The 17,206-nt window shown below is 42.8% G+C and overlaps 1 long non-coding RNA gene across 2 annotated transcripts in view; it reads left to right on the top strand.

Annotated features, from left to right (window-relative positions):
• Positions 1–16,481, top strand: part of LOC309540934 — a 166,953-nt gene extending 150,472 nt beyond the window's left edge. For both annotated transcript variants that reach the window (XR_014223537.1, XR_014223538.1), the window contains one exon: positions 15,176–16,481. This is a non-coding gene — a long non-coding RNA (uncharacterized lncRNA). The remainder of the gene's footprint in view (positions 1–15,175) is intronic.
• The last annotated feature ends 725 nt before the right edge of the window (positions 16,482–17,206 follow it).

Genomic DNA, 17,206 nt, shown 5'->3' with positions numbered 1-17,206 from the left:
AAGATGGAGCAAATTTGTTCTGTGAAAGATGCTTGTGCTGTGATTCCTGCACTGGAGGGGGTTTGTGTAGAGGACCCTCGGAGGTCCCTTCCAACCGTCCAGTTCTGTGATACAGTGGTACCTCGGGTTAAGTACTTAATTTGTTCCGGAGGTCCGTTCTTAACCTGAAACTGTTCTTAACCTGAAGCACCACTTTAGCCTCCTGCCACTGCCGTGCCCCCAGAGCACAATTTCTGTTCTCATCCTGAAGCAAAGTTCTTAACCCAAGGTAATATTTCTAGGTTAGCGGAGTCTGTAACCTTAAGCATATGTAACCTGAAGCGTATGTAACCGGAGGTACCACTGTACTATGATTAAAATACTCCAAGAAATAAATAAACGGGCTTCTCTGTGGCAGTCACTGGAAAGGGCTCCAGGGGCGGCCATCCCACAGAAAGTTTGGTATGTGCTCTGTGGCCCAAGCCCCATTCAGCAGGTGAGACCCAGTGAGCCGAAGGAGAGCTCCTCAGTGGCAACGGGTCTGCCCAGGAGAGCTTGAGTACGTGACTGCACGCCTGAGGGATGTGGGCAGGTTGAGGCACGTGCAGGCTGGCCACCTCAACACCTCCCTTGCTCAGCCTCGGACTCGGGGCAGGAGCCCAGGCAGCGGAGGTAAGGCCGGGCTGTGCGCCTAGTGGGAAGCACGCAGCCTCTAGGCATGTTGAGGTGCACGCAGGCCTCAATGCCTCTCGCTCGGCTGTTGAGCAGCAGAAGCCCGACTCCCGAGGTGGCGGGGCGGCAGGCGGCGGAGGCTGCCTGGTCATTCTGGCTAGGAATGATGGGAGTTGTAGTCCAACAACATCTGGGGACCCACAGGTTGAGAAACACTGTGAGTCAGACTCCGTTCAACTCCGGACTCCCCTCGGCGCCCTCGGCAGTGGGGAGCGCCCTGATTCAGCACGCCAGCTGCACCACTGGTTAGAGACGGGCCTGGCTGCGATCTGGACAATAACAAGCATACATATGATGTGAGGCATACAGAAGTAGCTTTTGTATGTTCACGGCTGCCGCCATAAACTTGCTCGCTAGCAGGTCAATTCCTTCATAGTCCATGGGGTTTATTTGCAAGCAAATTCCTGAAGCATTGTGCTGGCCAAGAATGATCAAAGCAGCTGCAAGCGTCCTTGTAGTTGGTGCTGCTGCAACATCCCAAGGCAATCTGAGAACTGCATATGTGAAGGCTGCATAGAAAGGGCTCAAATGGTCTTCCGCATGCATGGTGTATGTGTGTGAGATTAATTTGCAGCTGACAAACAGCGATGAAAAGCAGAACGGGTGCTATGCTCCCTGTTATGTTTTGATACTGTTCTCTGTTTGTCCCTCCCAACACATGAAAAACAACTATGAAGTAGAGTATGCTTCAACTGCATGCAGACTCTTGGGCTGGGCTGCTGTTTGGGGGTGTTTGTTGGTAAGCAGTTTTGTTGCTGGGCTTTTTATGTGTGTATCTTTATTTTACATCTTGTGATTTATGTGGAAATTGTTCAGTATGCTTGTGCATATTCTGATGTTTTATATCTGAAGAAGTGTGCATGCACACGAAAGCTCATACCAAGAACTAACTTAGTTGGTCTTTAAGGTGCTACTGGAAGGAATTTTTTTATTTTGATGTTTTATATGTTGTTGATGACTACTTTTGTCACGCTGCAGTTGTGCCCCCCCCCCCCGTTGTAAGATGCCTTGAGCATGGTTTGATCTGTGGAAAGGTGGCATACAAATAACATTATTAATAATAATAATAATAATAATAATAATAATAATAATAATAATAATAATAAATTGTTTATACCCCACCCATCTGGCTGGGTTTCCCCAGCCACTCTGGGCGGCTCCCAACAATATTAAAAACACTATCAAACACAAAAATCTTCCCTAAACAGGATTGCCTTCAGATGTCTTCTAAAAGTCAGATAGTTGTTTATTTCCTTGACATCTGATGGGAGATCATTCCACAGGGCGGGTGCCACTACCGAGAAGGCCCTCTGCCTGGTTCCCTGTAACCTCACTTCTCGCAGTGAGGGAACCGCCAGAAGGCCCTCAGAGCTGCACCTTAGTGCAGTGAACGATGGGGGTGGAGACGCTCCTCCAGGTATACTGGTCCGAGGCCGTTTAGGGCTTTAAAGGTCGGCACCAACTCACTGAATTGTGCTCGGAAACGTATGTATGTATACATTCACTGTTCCTACAAATCCACCCCACTCTCTCCAGTAACGATGCTGCCCTCTGAGCAAGTGCACACCTTACCTAGTTCCAGAGGCACCAACTCTCCAGCTCATTGACCTGATAATCTATACATTTTGGAGTACAGTGGTGCCCCGCAAGACGAATGCCTCACAAGACGGAAAACTTGCTAGACGAAAGAGTTTTCCATTTTGGAGGTGCTTCGCAAAACGAATCTCCTATGGGCTTGCTTCGCAAGACGACAATGTCTTGCGAGTTCGTGCTGTTTTTTCCCCTGCCCCCTTTTTCTAAGCCGCTAAGCTGCTTATCAGCTGATCCGATCAGCAGATAAGCCGCTAAAAGCTGCTAATAGCGCTAATAGCGCTAAGCCGCTTACCAGCTGATCCGATCAGCAGATAAGCCGCTAAAAGCTGCTAATAGCACTAATAGCGCTACGCCGCTTATCAGCTGATCCGATCAGCAGATAAGCCGCTAAAAGCCTCTAAAAGCCGCTAATAGCGCTAATAGCGCTAATCCTTCAATGGGCTTGCTGCGCAAGACGAAAAAAACCGCTAGACGAAGAGAATCACCGAACGGATTCTTTTCGTCTTGTGAGGCACCACTGTAATGTGCAGATCAGTCACATTTGCTGAGCCACCACTCGATTCCACACCTCTCCCCACACGCCAGGAAGAGATATAATTCTCAAAATACTTACTTGAAGTATTCTGCTCTTTCATTCCTTTTTAGCTCTCTGGTTGACTTGATTCTTTTCTGAGTGTTGGGGAACTCTTAACTCCCCCCACTGCCGTTTTTTAAAATAAAATTTCACCCCTGTGGCAGTACAAGTTGAAGTCTGGGTTTTATAGGTGCATAGATTTAGGAATCAGCTTCTAAAATTCACAATCATGCCCCATTTGAATTGTTGCGAACAGCCAAGAAAAAGAAATTATCTTTACATTTATTGAGAGATTCTAGCTCTGAAGATACGCAAGATCAAAGACCGGGTTAACAATTTGCTGGAGTGTGTACACTTGTGTTCATACACCTACAATAAGCAGAATCAGCTCATTATACACTGATGTTCAGAGTCAATTGGTTGGAAATAAACTGATTTTAAATGGGCTTAATATACACATCTAAGTCAGGTGCTGCAAATACCCAGCTCAATAAAAAACAAGAGTATTATTTCACAGAGAAGTGCTATAAAGGTTTGGTTAACCACCTGGATAAAACATCAATGCTGAATAGATTAGGAATTTTTGTATTTCTTTCTTTTTTTTGCAATTATATGTATATGTCATACTTACTCCTTGGAAGAGCTTACATATGGTTCCTGATAGTCATGAGCAAACTTCCCTCGCCTCAATTTGGAATCAGTTTGGCATTTACGTGCTTTCTTGGGAAAAAAACCTCACATTTTTTCTGAGAGTTCTTTCCTGGATTATTATCGGTTATTTCATGGAATCATGGAATTATAGAGTTGGAAGGGACCACAAGGCTAATCCAGTCCAAAATCCTGCAATGCAGGAATCTTTTGCCCAATGTGGGGTTTGAACCCACAACCCTAAGGTTAAGAGTCTCATGCTCTACCAGCTGAGCTATCCCATGGGCAAAACATGTGGCATTACTCCTGAGAAGTATAGTTGCCAGCACCACCCATAGGAGAGAGTTCATTGGAAATGCATTCACGCCATCCAGATAAAAAGTGAAAAGGCAGAGTTTGAGGTAATTATAATTATTATTATTATTATTATTATTATTATTATTATTATTATTATTATTATTATTATTTTATTTATAACCCGCCCATCTGGCTGGGTTTCCCTAGCCAATCTGGGTGACTCCCAGAAGAATATTAAAAACACGATAAAGCTTCAAACATTAAAAACTTCCCTAAACAGGGCTGCCTTCAGATGTCTTCTAAAAGTCAGATAGTTGTTTATTTCCTTGACATCTGATGGGAGGGCATTCCACAAGGCAGGTGCCACTACCGAGAAGGCCCTCTACCTGGTTCCTGTAACCTCTTGCAGTGAGGGAACCGCCAGAAGGCCCTTGGAGCTGGACCTCAGTGTCTAGGCTGAACTATGGGGGTGGAGACTCTCCTTCAGGTATACTGGGCCAAGGCCATTTAGGGCTTTAAAGGTCAGCACCAACCCTCTGAATTGTGCTCTGAAATGTACTGGATGGAAACAGCATCTACATCATGCATACCTGTATTCGTTCATTAAATTTCTATCCTGCCCTTCCTGCCAAGGGGACCAGTTAAAGGATGCAGAGAAAAGATACTAAACCCAAAAAATTATCTGGTTGGGCAGTGTAGCATCTAGAGCAGTTAACAATAACTTCATCACCAGTAGGGTGTTAACAATAGCCTGTTTCTGCCTATAAAACTGCTGGCGCTGCAGTTCTCAAAAACCAACAAGAATTTCATGGAGAACAAGGGGCTAATACTGAAGTGCGTTTGGGGCATGGGCTTCCAAAGCAGCCTGCTCAGTCTGTCCACTGACTTAACATGAGCAGAATCCCATTGAGCATTGGATGACAACTGATGTGTCAGGTGGGGAATGCAAGAAACTGTCCCCATTTCACAGCTGTTGAGTTAAAGTGTGCTGAAGTGCAGCAGCACAGTCATGACAGATATTGCAGAATTTGGTGGTTGTTGCTAAACCATCCCTAGATATTCATTGTTGTAGATTGAAGGCATCTCTCCATCCACAATGGATGTTTAGGAAAGTAGATAGCTACTAGGTTCTCATTGTCTTAAAAGTCTATTCATACCAATAATGTTGGTGTTTTAAGGAAGTCAGTGAAACACCTCCCCCTCTCTTTGGAGTTATTCACTTTGTCTTATGTAGGGGGAAAACAGAGTTTTAAAAATGATTGCATTGCTTTTAAGCCCGTGAAGCCATCTACTGTGTGTAATTTCACACCCTAAAATCAAGATTAATCACATATATACACCCCCACCCTCCCCACTCATCACGCAATGCACACAGAGCCATAACTTCAGAGATATGACTGCTGTTGCTCACATACTAATCAATCTGCCCAGGGCATTCCAGCAACAAACGTCCAGTTTTCATAGCATGCAATAAAACGAGTATGACTATTCCTATATTGAAAGGTGTTCAGAACCTATCCAAACCTAAGTGAATACTATAATCTAAAATACCTCACAAAAACTGCAAATATTTAAATCTTTCCAAATATATGGAGAATGCTTGGAACAGAAATCTCAAAGCTTTGGGTCGTATCCAGTGCTGTACAGGGGCAGTTTCACTCGTGCAATGGGACTTCCATTTCCTCTCCTCACCCCCTCACCCCCAAAAATCTGCTCTATAGGGTTCCCCAACCCCTTTTATAGTAAGCTTGTTTCTACACAGGCACCCCCACCTCTGTCATTTATCCAGAGAAGCAAGAGGTATCATCACAGTTGAAGACACATGTCCAGTCAGGTCTAAACACTGAGGGTGCAATGCAGGTCCAGTGAGGGGTGTGGCCTGAGGAGACTTCTGAGGGCCTGATAGAATGGACTGGAGAGCCACATTCAGATGGTAGATGGCTGGCAGGATGCATTTGTCTAGTGGGTCATAAACCAACGAGAGCAAGAACTCTCCATGGGAAGGAATGGGTCACGCCACTAATGTTTGAGAGGCCACAACTCTTTCCCCGCTCCAATTTTCTAACGTTTTTCAGTCTTGCTGCTTTTTTTAATATCGTGGGAGGCTGACTCACCACAGAATTACACATATTTTTTCATACCTGAAATGATTTTTGAGACAGATTGAAAAAAGGGATGAAACCCCATCAGCTTGCAACCATTTCATGAACGCTGTGGTAAATTTTGACCTTGTCAGGCAAAGACATTTGATTTGGTTTCTCTGAAAAAGATACATCCACAATATTAAATTAATTTCCTGTAAACTTCACTATTCTACATTACCAAGCCTTGTAAATGTCATCTTTATCCATCATCGTGTAATATTTTGATGTCTCGTATATGGAAATTCTCATTTCATTTTCTGCTTTTCTAAAAAGACAGGTTATTTCCCTATTAAATTACCCCTTCACAGTTTTGTATTTTATTACATTTTCTGTCTAAGGATGCACAATGGTCCTTGAAAAGTTAATAAATCTACTTAGTTACTTTCTAAATTAGTTGGTGCTATTCCTTTCCCCACCCCCAATACAGCATGGCTTGATTTTTTAATTATTATTATTTTTGTAAATAATCATAGGGAAATGCTGTGGGATTCTGCTAGGCTCTCTTGAAGAAGAAATATCAAAGATTCATGGAAAAACATATTAACTGCTTGAATTGCAAAACAGCAGAAAACAGATAGGCTCAGTCTGCGGTTGAATTATTAACCAAAACATTGCAAGTAGTTAATATGATGGATGCAATCTATGCATGTTATTTGTATTAAAGGACATCCAGAAAAACCACAGCTAGTCTTCATCAAGCAGTGTGTGCTGGATTCTCAGAAAGACCCAGGTCTGCTTAGGACTGCCTTGATTCTTGAACCATCTTTGGCAGAAACTTGGGGGCAGATCAGACAATCTATCTTCTCCAGTGTCTGGAGAGGAGTGTGTCCTTTCAGCTCATAGCTGCCCGCCCAGTATGCCATTCCAGCCACCCCCACATGTGTAAGCAAGGTATGGCATGACCACATACTACCTACAGATGTACAGTTCAGTGGGTGTCAGGGACTGGGCAGAGGAGGAATGGTCCTTCCAGAGAAGAAGAAGGCAGTTCAGAATTGCAACAGGGGTTTGTGGGAGATCACAGCTCAGAGGCAGATGAGGGGGGAAGCTGGGCGGAACTGGTGAAATTGACATACAAACTGTGAGACAAGGACAACTGTGGCTTTAAAGAAGAATGGGAACTTTTTACAAATTACTTAAAAACAACAACAAAATGAACTGGACTCCTTGGCAGGTTTTGAATAAACATACACAAATTTATTATTGTTAACATAATAGATAGATAATTTAAGGATCTTTACAATTTTATAATATGCAGAGAATAACATGTGTTGAAAAATCAAAGAGAGGAGCTGAGGGAAGTCTTTGAGGGGGGAGGGAGGGTTTTTCTTGGGGAGGGGGGGAGGGAAAAAAATCGGGTGTGTGAAGATGATTTGTTTTTGATAATTTGTTATGTTGAAATTCTTAATAAAAGCTATTTTTAAAAAAGAGAGAGGAAAAGCTGGGAAATAATGGGAGAAGAGGAGGAGGAAGAAGAAGCACCAGGGGAGCGACAGCTGACAGACTCAGTGTCTTTAGAAAGTATTCCAGACCTCCCTCTCCCAGAACCCCACGGGCCTTGAAAGTAGGAGAGCTCAAAGACAGAAGGGCTATTTTCAGCACCCGTAGCGATGACTCATTAGGAAGTGGGATTGATGGAGATTCACTTGGGGCAATGCCATTATTCCGAGAGGCTGCATTCCCAAGCCTCTCTCTGTGAATAGTGAATAAACACAGGTGGCCAGTGTGGTGTAGTGGTTAAGAGCGGTAGACTCGTAATCTGGTGAACTGGGTTCGCGTCTCCGCTCCTCCACATGCAGCTGCTGGGTGACCTTGGGCTAGTCACACTTCTCTGAAGTCTCTCAGCCCCACTCACCTCACAGAGTGTTTGTTGTGGGGGAGGAAGGGAAAGGAGAATGTCAGCCGCATTGAGACTCCTTCGGGTAGTGATAAAGTGGGATATCAAATCCAAGCTCCTCCTCTTCTTCTTCTTCTCCATTCTTGGCAGCCTGGCATGGGGGTTGGTTTCTCTGCTGCCTGACAGTGGGCGCAGGTGATTTACTATTATAACTGAGTAAATCAAACACACTATTTTTGCCTATATACATCAAAAGTAGGTGGCATCCATAGCTGGCACACCAACATAGTCACCAACTCCTAGAGGCCAAGGGATCTTTGCCCCCCTCCCCCAAGTTGATGGGCATTGCCATTCAAATGGTGTTTGTGCACTGAGTCATGTGGTTGATTATTCAGGGCAGGGCTTACTTGGGCCCCTCCCAATATTTTATTCAAGTTGGCATACTGAGTAGGCATAGGTGAACTGCATACCCACATTCCCCTCCATGCATGACGTCAGGTTGAATTTTATCTGCTTCAGCCCTCCTTCATAGTCAGAAGTGAAATCTAATACTGTTCAGCACTCTCTCTGGGCACAAAAGCATATAGGGGCACCTTCTGCCTACTGAACCTCCAGCATCCCCTACCAACAATGGCCAGGAGGATGTGGATTTGAGTAGGGCATAGACATTTCCATGGAGCAGCTATTGATTGTGAAAAATTGGGAAAGTGGCATTATACCGACAAAAACAGAGTGGCTTGCCAAATTATTGGAGTATTACAATATATCCAAAACAATGGGAGAAATTGGAAGGATCTCAAAAGAGAAGATAGAGAAGGACTAGAAGGTGTTTAAAGGATACTTGCAAAATCATATTGAAAAATCAGAATTCCTATTAGAATAAACAAGTTCCATTATAAATACTGAAATATGAAATAAGATGGATAACAATGTGCAACAGAAAAAGAAGTAGAAAATTGGTTTAAAAGTGTGTGAAAGAAAGTAATAGAAGTGGAAAGAAATTGCAGTTGAGTAGATTAGAAGTCTAACACAAGGGTGGGGTGAGGGGTGAGGGATGGTGGTGGGAAAAGGAAGTATCTGTGGGATTGAGTGTGGGTATGTATGAATATTTTTAAGGATTGTATGAAATGTATGTTTGTATATTCGTAATATGTATGTATTATTGTTGAATTATTTTAATAAAATATTTGATTAAAAAAAAGAAAGACATTTCCATGGAGCAAGTGGGGGACAATAACATTGTTTTTGTGTAGATATGGCATAGGAAGAGGAACTCAGGAAGCTGTAGTAGAGAGTCTTGCTAGCTGATGAGGCTTTTGAAAAGGGTAGAATAGATCTTCCCACACACAAAAAAAGCTCTCAGCTGCCTTACCTGTAAAGCAACAGATGTTATTGCACTCCAGATGTTGTTGCACTATAACTCCCATCATCCTGACTATAGGTCATGATGACTGGGGTTGATGGAGGCTGGAGTCCAACAAAATCTTGGTGCCCCCAGGTTCTCCATCTCTACTGCAAAGGAAGGTAAGCCCAACTCTTCCACACATTTTTGGAAAGGCTCCCACTTCCCATGAAAGCCCCACCCGTTTTGACAACAAGGATTAGTAGTTCCATGAAGACACCATTAGTTGGGCTGCCTCTATTCCTGCCCTCATCCTGACACTCAGAATGTGTAGAACATTACCCTTCAGTAGTAGCAACCCAATGCCTTGCTGTTGCCTTGTAATAGATTCAAAACTGGAATCCCAACAGTGCTTAACTCCATAAATAATAATTAGCACCCCCGCATCTTTTGCATTAATCTGTAAACAATGCTAATCCAACAGTGAATCAAGAGAAGCAAAAAATGTCATCAGGTGCTATCAAATACAATGCTGTCAATAATAATAATAAATTCAAAATCGGGGGGAAAAGATCAATAGAGATATTAAGTCTTTAGCTAAGATAAGCAAGCCTCACCTCTGAATGGTTGACTGCCCTCTTTACCTAACTGTAAATGAATTTTAAAAATTCTATTATGACATATGAAGTAGCAAAGGGGAAATCCATTTCCATCTCTTTCTAGTTATGTTCAGTCCTTTAAAAAAAAATCCATATAACAGCCTGTGTCTGAAATGATTAAAAAATCAATAACACACTCCTTTTTTTGAGAATGGTGTTTTGATAACCTTTCAACAAGTGGTGTTCTGGACATCCTTCACCACTTGCCTGGATGCATTATCTGTAATTGTCTTTTAATAGACTGAGACTAAATTATTAGAAAAGAATTGCATCACCAGGGAGTAAGGGTTGTCAGATACCACTGAGATGTAATACATCAAAAGCTGTTGTGTTCAGCCTTATCTCATGGGCTGTTTGTTTTTAAGAGACATATTCAGAAATAAAAGGAGCTTTTGACCCTTATAACCTATTTTGGTTTCAAATCGGTAAAAATAACGAGTGCAAATCCGCATATAGTTCTATAGAATTAATTAATCAACGGCAACAACACCATATTGGATAAAGAGTTCATAACCTGAAAAGGAGATAATACAAACTTTCTTTCAAGCCAAGCATGCATTTGGTTGTTCAGAAACTAATTAAAAAGTTTGCTAGGAAAAGCTTTATTTTAAGAGAATAGATGGAAAAAGGCAAAACAAGTTGTTTACTGAGTTGTATTAAAGCGCTATTTTGTTTCTTTTTGCTTTGTCCAAAATGACTTACTGGTTTCACTAAGGGTTTGACCAGATGTTAAGGTCAAGATGAGTTTGGCTCCAAACATGACAGCCTTGTGTCAATTTCCCCTTTCTTACCAATCTCAAGATGCCCTGCACAGTGAATGTTTCTGCAACCCATCCATGGTAGCCAATGGGAGCAGGGCAGAAAAATGCACCCTGTGACGCTCTTGCAAGTATCTATACCTAAATGTTATGGGAGAGAGGAAGAGCAACTTGACATAGGCCTGCCATTTCAGTGGGAAATTTCACATGCACAACATCAGAGTCAACATAGTCCAGCATGTGGTCTGATAGCCCTTGTTCCCCAGACCAATCTCCATCATACAGAATCAGAATCAGAAAAATCTTTATTTGCATCAGCCCCTAGCCATAGCAATAAAATAAAATACAATGTACTGAAGAGAAAAGTAAAAACTTAACTACACAAAATACATTCTGGAGCTTTACATCAATAATCAAATACAGTGGTACCTCTGGTTATGAACTTAATTCATTCCGGAGGTCTGTTCTTAACCTGAAACCGTTCTTAATCTGAGATACCACTTTAGCTAATGGGGCCTCCCACTGCCGCCACACCACCAGTGCACAATTTCTGTTCTCATCCGGGGGCAAGGTTCTTAACCCAAGGTACTACTTCTGGGTTAGCAGAGTCTGTAACCCAAAGTGTTTGTAACCTGAGGTGTTTGTAACCCGAGGTACCACTGTAACCCGAGGTGTACCACTGTAATAGATCTTATTGTAACTGCCCCTACTATATGTGTGTGATGATAAGTGCTATATTAAGTGATGAATACAGATGATTGAGCATGCCCATCATCTACTTGGATTACATGATTTTGGGATTTCTGTTTATATTTTTAATTAATTGCATCAATTTACTGCCTTCCTCCAGGAGGTTGAGGCCAGATTTTATCCTTACAACAGCCCTGGGAGGTGGTGACTGACCCAAGTTTACACAGTGGACTTCATGACCACACAGAGACCTGAACCCAGGTCTTCCTAAGCTAAGTGGAACACTCTTTCCACTAATTGACTTTCCTTGTAACTGGATATACAATCCCAGTCAATGGAACCATCTGCTCCCTGATATAAACTGAGCAGACCACAGGAACTAAAATGACATCTTATACATGAGCAGGACTCTCCTTGCTCTCTAGGCAAAACTGGTCAATATGGTTAAAAGTAAGGGGTCATCACTGGGGATATCTTACTTCACAACCCCCTCCTAGCATAAGTTGCTAAACTAAACTATCCAGGGATCAGACAAGGCAAGGCAGAATACACAACAGAAGGCTGGACACAGCCAGGACCAAGGAGAACAGGAATCTAGCTTTCCTTATTGCTGGAGCCAGAAAACAAACCCAACTAGCTTTCACAGGGAGAGACAGGTTCTCATACAGACAAGGTTTCAGAAAGACTGGAATAGAGCCATCAGCTGTACTCAGAAAGTGGTGTTGAGTGATGGATGAAAATGGAAAAATGAGGCTCAAGGTGATGGAAGACCAAGCATATTGGGCTAGAAGAGAAATCCTATAATGTGTCTGTGAACTACTTGTTTTGCATCCATCATTGAAATAATTCCTGTTCAGATGAAGAAAGTTTCCCTGCCTGCTGCAATTAAGCCTGCAAGGTAGGTTATGGAGGAGCAGAAATGAGTCTATGTTGACTGGGCACTTCATTCCGAAGATTCAGGCCTGCATTGTGCCAGAAGCAATTTGACCTGGTAGGTCATAAGACGTGCAACCAGCGCTGGGACCTGAGCGATCATATCTCTTGTCTATCTACCAATCACTCGGAGATGATCAAACTGGACTCCTCTTGGTCTTTACAGAGGCTGAAGAGCATCAAAAAGATAAATCAGCCTGATTGGCCCTAGGTTGGATCCCTCCCCACTTTTCCCTTTCCTAGGGGCTTCTTTCTCCTGGGTAGGTTTTGATTATGATACATCAAAGAGTTGACTTTGGCTGCGTGGCTAATTACTTGCTCTTTCATCCCAAGTGAAGCCAGAACAGAATGGAATTAGCTGCTCAGTGCATTCCTAGACCATGTGCAAGTGACCACTCAGTTCTCTGGAGGAAGCATTCTGCCCTGGTTGCAATCTCCATACTGTCTTCAAAGACAGCCCAGCGAAAAGCATGTTACAGAAATGTTTTCCGTTTTGTTCCACATCTGTGGTTGTCCTGTGCCTTCATTCTGCCTTGCAATGAATGAATTTGTGCAATGAGAATTAAGTACGGGGATTTCTAAAATTGGTTCCAGAATTGCAACATTTGAAGATGGCTGCAGCTTGCAGTTCCTTCAGTTCATTTGTCTCTTTCTCCTCCTCTACTTTATGCAAGGATGAAAAAGTGTGCAGATTTTTTTTGGTTAAATTGCCTGTGACTGCATCATGATGTTTTACACACACACACACACACACACACACACACACACACCAGTATATGTGCATGTTTCTGTATTGCTTTTTTGCTGTGTTTTATGCACATATAAACATAGTAACTGTGCATCCACAGACATCTGTAGACATTGGTACATATTTTTACTAATTTTTATGTTAGAAAAGCTATGATTTTGATGCTTTATTTTGTTTTTTAATGGGTCTGTGACCAATAGTCAGTTTGTCTTCATGGTTAGAGTGTTGGCTATGAGCTGAGGGAGAAGGGTTCAAATCCCCACTCAGCCACGAAGCTCACTGGGTGACCTTGGGCCAGTTTCCGTACATCTGGAATTTCCCAGACATATCCAAAATGCTGCAGTCGGCAGCAGTGTCCACGTGGAAATCAGGAAAATACCTGGGAAAATCTGGACATATAGCAGCCCATGTTGGCAGTGTCATTTTTTCCAATCTTTGCCCCCAAAACAAACAAACAAACAAACAAACAAACAAACACCTCAACAACTTTTCTGTCTGGATTTAGACGGTTTGAAATATGGCACACCTAGCCATTTACTTACTCACAGCCTAACCTACCTCAGAGGCTTGTTGTGAGGATGAAATGGGAAGAGGGGAACCATCTACACCATCTTGAGATCCTTGGAAGAAAAAGGTGGTATATAAATGCAATAATAAATTATTAATTATTAATATAATATAATATAATATAATATAAAAAGGGACGCGGGTGGCGCTGTGGGTAAAAGCCTCAGCGCCTAGGGCTTGCCGATCGAAAGGTCGGCGGTTCGAATCCCCGCGGCGGGGTGCGCTCCCGCTGCTCGGTCCCAGCGCCTGCCAACCTAGCAGTTCGAAAGCACCCCCGGGTGCAAGTAGATAAATAGGTACCGCTTACCAGCGGGAAGGTAAACGGCGTTCCGTGTGCTGTGCTGACTCGCCAGATGCAGCTTTGTCACGCTGGCCACGTGACCCGGAAGTGTCTCCGGACAGCGCTGGCCCCCGGCCTCTTGAGTGAGATGGGCGCACAAACCCCAGAGTCTGTCAAGACTGGCCCGTTCGGGCAGGGGTACCTTTACCTATAATATAATATAATATAATATAATATAATATAATATAATATAATATAATATAATATAATATAATAACATTTGATTGATCAAAATTCCAGAAATAACAAATGGAACAATGGAAGATTCTTAATGTTTTGGTTCCGCTTTGGAAAGAGGACTAGATAATTTAGAAATCCAACACTGGAGGGTAATTTTGGAAAAGGCAACTCTAACCTCATCTAGCTGCTAATGCTTGCTTCCCCAGATGTTAGAATGGAATCTACTCCCTTCACATTAGTCTTAATAACTAGAATGGTCTGCCTTTAAAGTTGGGGCCTGCTCACTCTCAGCAATTGGTGTCTGCTTTCCTTTTCTTCTCCCTGCCGGTTCAGTTACAATGACACAAATTAGGGAAGCTTATGCTAGCACAAGAGGAAATGCTGATTGCAACTTTTCACATTTAATTAAGTAGGAAAAAATCATAGTAAAATTATGTTGGCACTGTAATATAGAAGACTAAGTTGTCAACGGCAACTGCAGCTTTGATCTTGCTAATTATAGCTATGTGAATGGATTTGCTAATTGTGGGCTGTTTTAATAGGATGTTATAACCTACTAAGTTGTGTGCGTACTTTTTGGAAGGCAGTGATTTAATGGTAATGTTAGGCGCAAAGAGGTTGGCACCTCTGATCTGCAACAAAGAGGGAAATTGCTCCCTTCCAGTCATGCTAGTTGTATTGAGCAGGTGGGAGCCATGTGGTGTAAGCCAAAGGAAAGTGGGCAACAGGGATGCCATAAAACTGGAAGAAAAATTAAGAAAGACAAAAGCCAATCAAACGAGAACATGATTTACTGATAGCAGTTATATGGGGGGGGGAATCAGAATCACCAATGTTTTTCTTCAGGGAAAATTGAAACCTACACACCATGATTGCAGTCTGGTAGAACTTTGCATTTTACTCTCCAGGTGTCGAAAGGGTTGGGTCACATCCCTGTTGTCCTTTGAATCATTTACTCTGCAGAGCTCCCAGTGATATCTGGGGAAGTATTCCAGAATAATTCAGTGTTTTGAGATTTCGAGTCTGAATGATTGTCTCCAGCATCCTTATTCTTGGGCATCAATCACAACCTCCCTCCCGTCGCCATCTCCGACTCAGTTCAGAAAGACAGTTCGGAAAATGTAAAGTTTTGTTTGCCTTGTTGTCTTTTTCAGAAGTGAGACTGAAAAGAACAAGGCCAGAGGCTGGAGAATCTAAAAGCTATAGAAGGAAACAAATTAGTTCGCTTGCTGGAAGGAGAAGCTCACATCCTGAGCAGAACTGATGAGCTGCCAGCGACTGTCATAATGAAACATATCAATGCCTTCTGGAGGATTATGCCACCGACATCTTTTTCAAAGAGGCTTTTGAAAGACTTTTGAATAGCCAGAGAGGAGACAGATTGTTATTGCCCTCTTGTTCCCCTTTGCCTTGCTAATGTTAATGACCCCAGACTTTGCATTTCTCCTCCCCTCTGCAACTCCCCTCTGCTGAATAATTGAGAATGCATATACCAAGAAATCATGAAGATGTAAGATAGCCAGCACATTAACGATGCAGCACAATCCTATCACTGGGCTGAATCCGTATGTTCAGAAACAGATAGGGGAAACTTGATAGGCTTCTCCGCTTCCAGACTGCCTCCAATCAGCACTGGATTTAGGGCAATGTAGGTGGTTCCCCTGCACAGAGCGCCGAGCCGAGGGGCCTCCCAAATTGAGAAGACCCATAGTTGAGAAGATCCATTTTGGGGTAGCACAGGGCGCCATATTGCAAAAGACTACCAAAGTCCAGGCTTGCTCCAGTTTTTAAGGTCTTCCCAGTGTGATTGGGCCTTATAATCTAAAACAGGGTTAGCCAATGAAGTGCCCTCCGGATAGGATTGGACTACAAGTCCCATCTGCCTCAGTCTGCAGGGCTGATGGAAATTGTAGTCCAGCAACATCTGGAGGGCACCAATTGGCTAAAGAACACTTATTTCTGAAGTGAGTTCTGGGATTCACTGAACTTTTCTAGAAACTAATAGTGGACTCACCTCAGTAACGGAGGAAAAGCTTCACTGAAGGGCAGGTTGTCTACCTCTATGGACCTTCTCTGTGAGGAAGGGACACAAGTAACTGTAAAGTACACAAGCAGTTTGCACAAAGCAATGATGAGGGCCGCTAAGTCTGGCTAGTGCTGTGAGCAAATTGAGAGGGAGCCCTAGAACACTCATTAGCTTCCTTTACAGCTTTGTAGGGGGATTGTTGACAGACCAATAAATATAGAGATGGTTTAAGTGACTGTGGCTGACCTTTAATTCCATTTAATATACTGTGATCCACATTTGAATGGGTATTCCTGTTAATTTCATGAGATGTCCAAAGGCCTTTTGAAATGCATTGGGGAGGAAGGGGTGATTGTTGTGGTTGTTTTTATTACGTATTTTGTGTTTTAATATTGAGATTTTATGTTGTAAGTGCCTTGAGACCTACGGGTATATGACGGTATACATATTTAATAAAACAAAACAAATAAATAAATAAATAAATAAATAACAAAGCAGCAGCAACAACAACAACAATAGAGCAACCTTTTCATTGCTCCACCCATCCCGCCAGGAAGCTTTAACCTGAGTTGTGTACATAATAAGAGTCTACTGGATCAGGCCAATGGCCCAACTAGTTCAGTATCCTGTTCTCACAGTGGCCAATCAGGTGCCTATGGGAAATCGGCAAGTAGGATCCAGGTACACAAGCTCTCTTCCCTCCTCTGGCTTCCAGCAAATGGTTCTCAAAAGCATCACTTCCTTCAACTGTGAAGACTGAGCGTTGCCAGCGTGCCTTGTAGCCACTAGTAGCTTCATCCTCCATCAATTTGTCCAATCCTCTTTTAAAACCATCCAAGTTGGTGACCATCATTGCCTGCTATGGAAACAAGTTCCGTAGTTTAACCATGAACTGCATGACAAAGTACTTTCTTTCACCCGCCCTGAATCTTCCAGCATTCAGCATGTTGACCAACATCCAAGTTGCAGTTAAGGAAAGGGTCTCTTGTGCAGCTTTGGAAAGTTTTGATACAAAGTTGACCTAAGTTGTCAGTAACTGGCAATAATGTCCCTGTTCCCATTACTTCGACAGAAGGTAAATTTGGATTTATATCATGTTCTCCAGCTTATTAGGAAGAGCAGAGTCTAAAGCCCATTTTGATGGATTATACAAATGGAT

The sequence above is a fragment of the Podarcis vaucheri genome (assembly GCF_965113315.1).
Source record: "Podarcis vaucheri genome assembly, chromosome: 9".
NCBI lineage: Eukaryota > Metazoa > Chordata > Lepidosauria > Squamata > Lacertidae > Podarcis > Podarcis vaucheri.
This window is presented reverse-complemented; position numbering and strand designations above follow the sequence as displayed.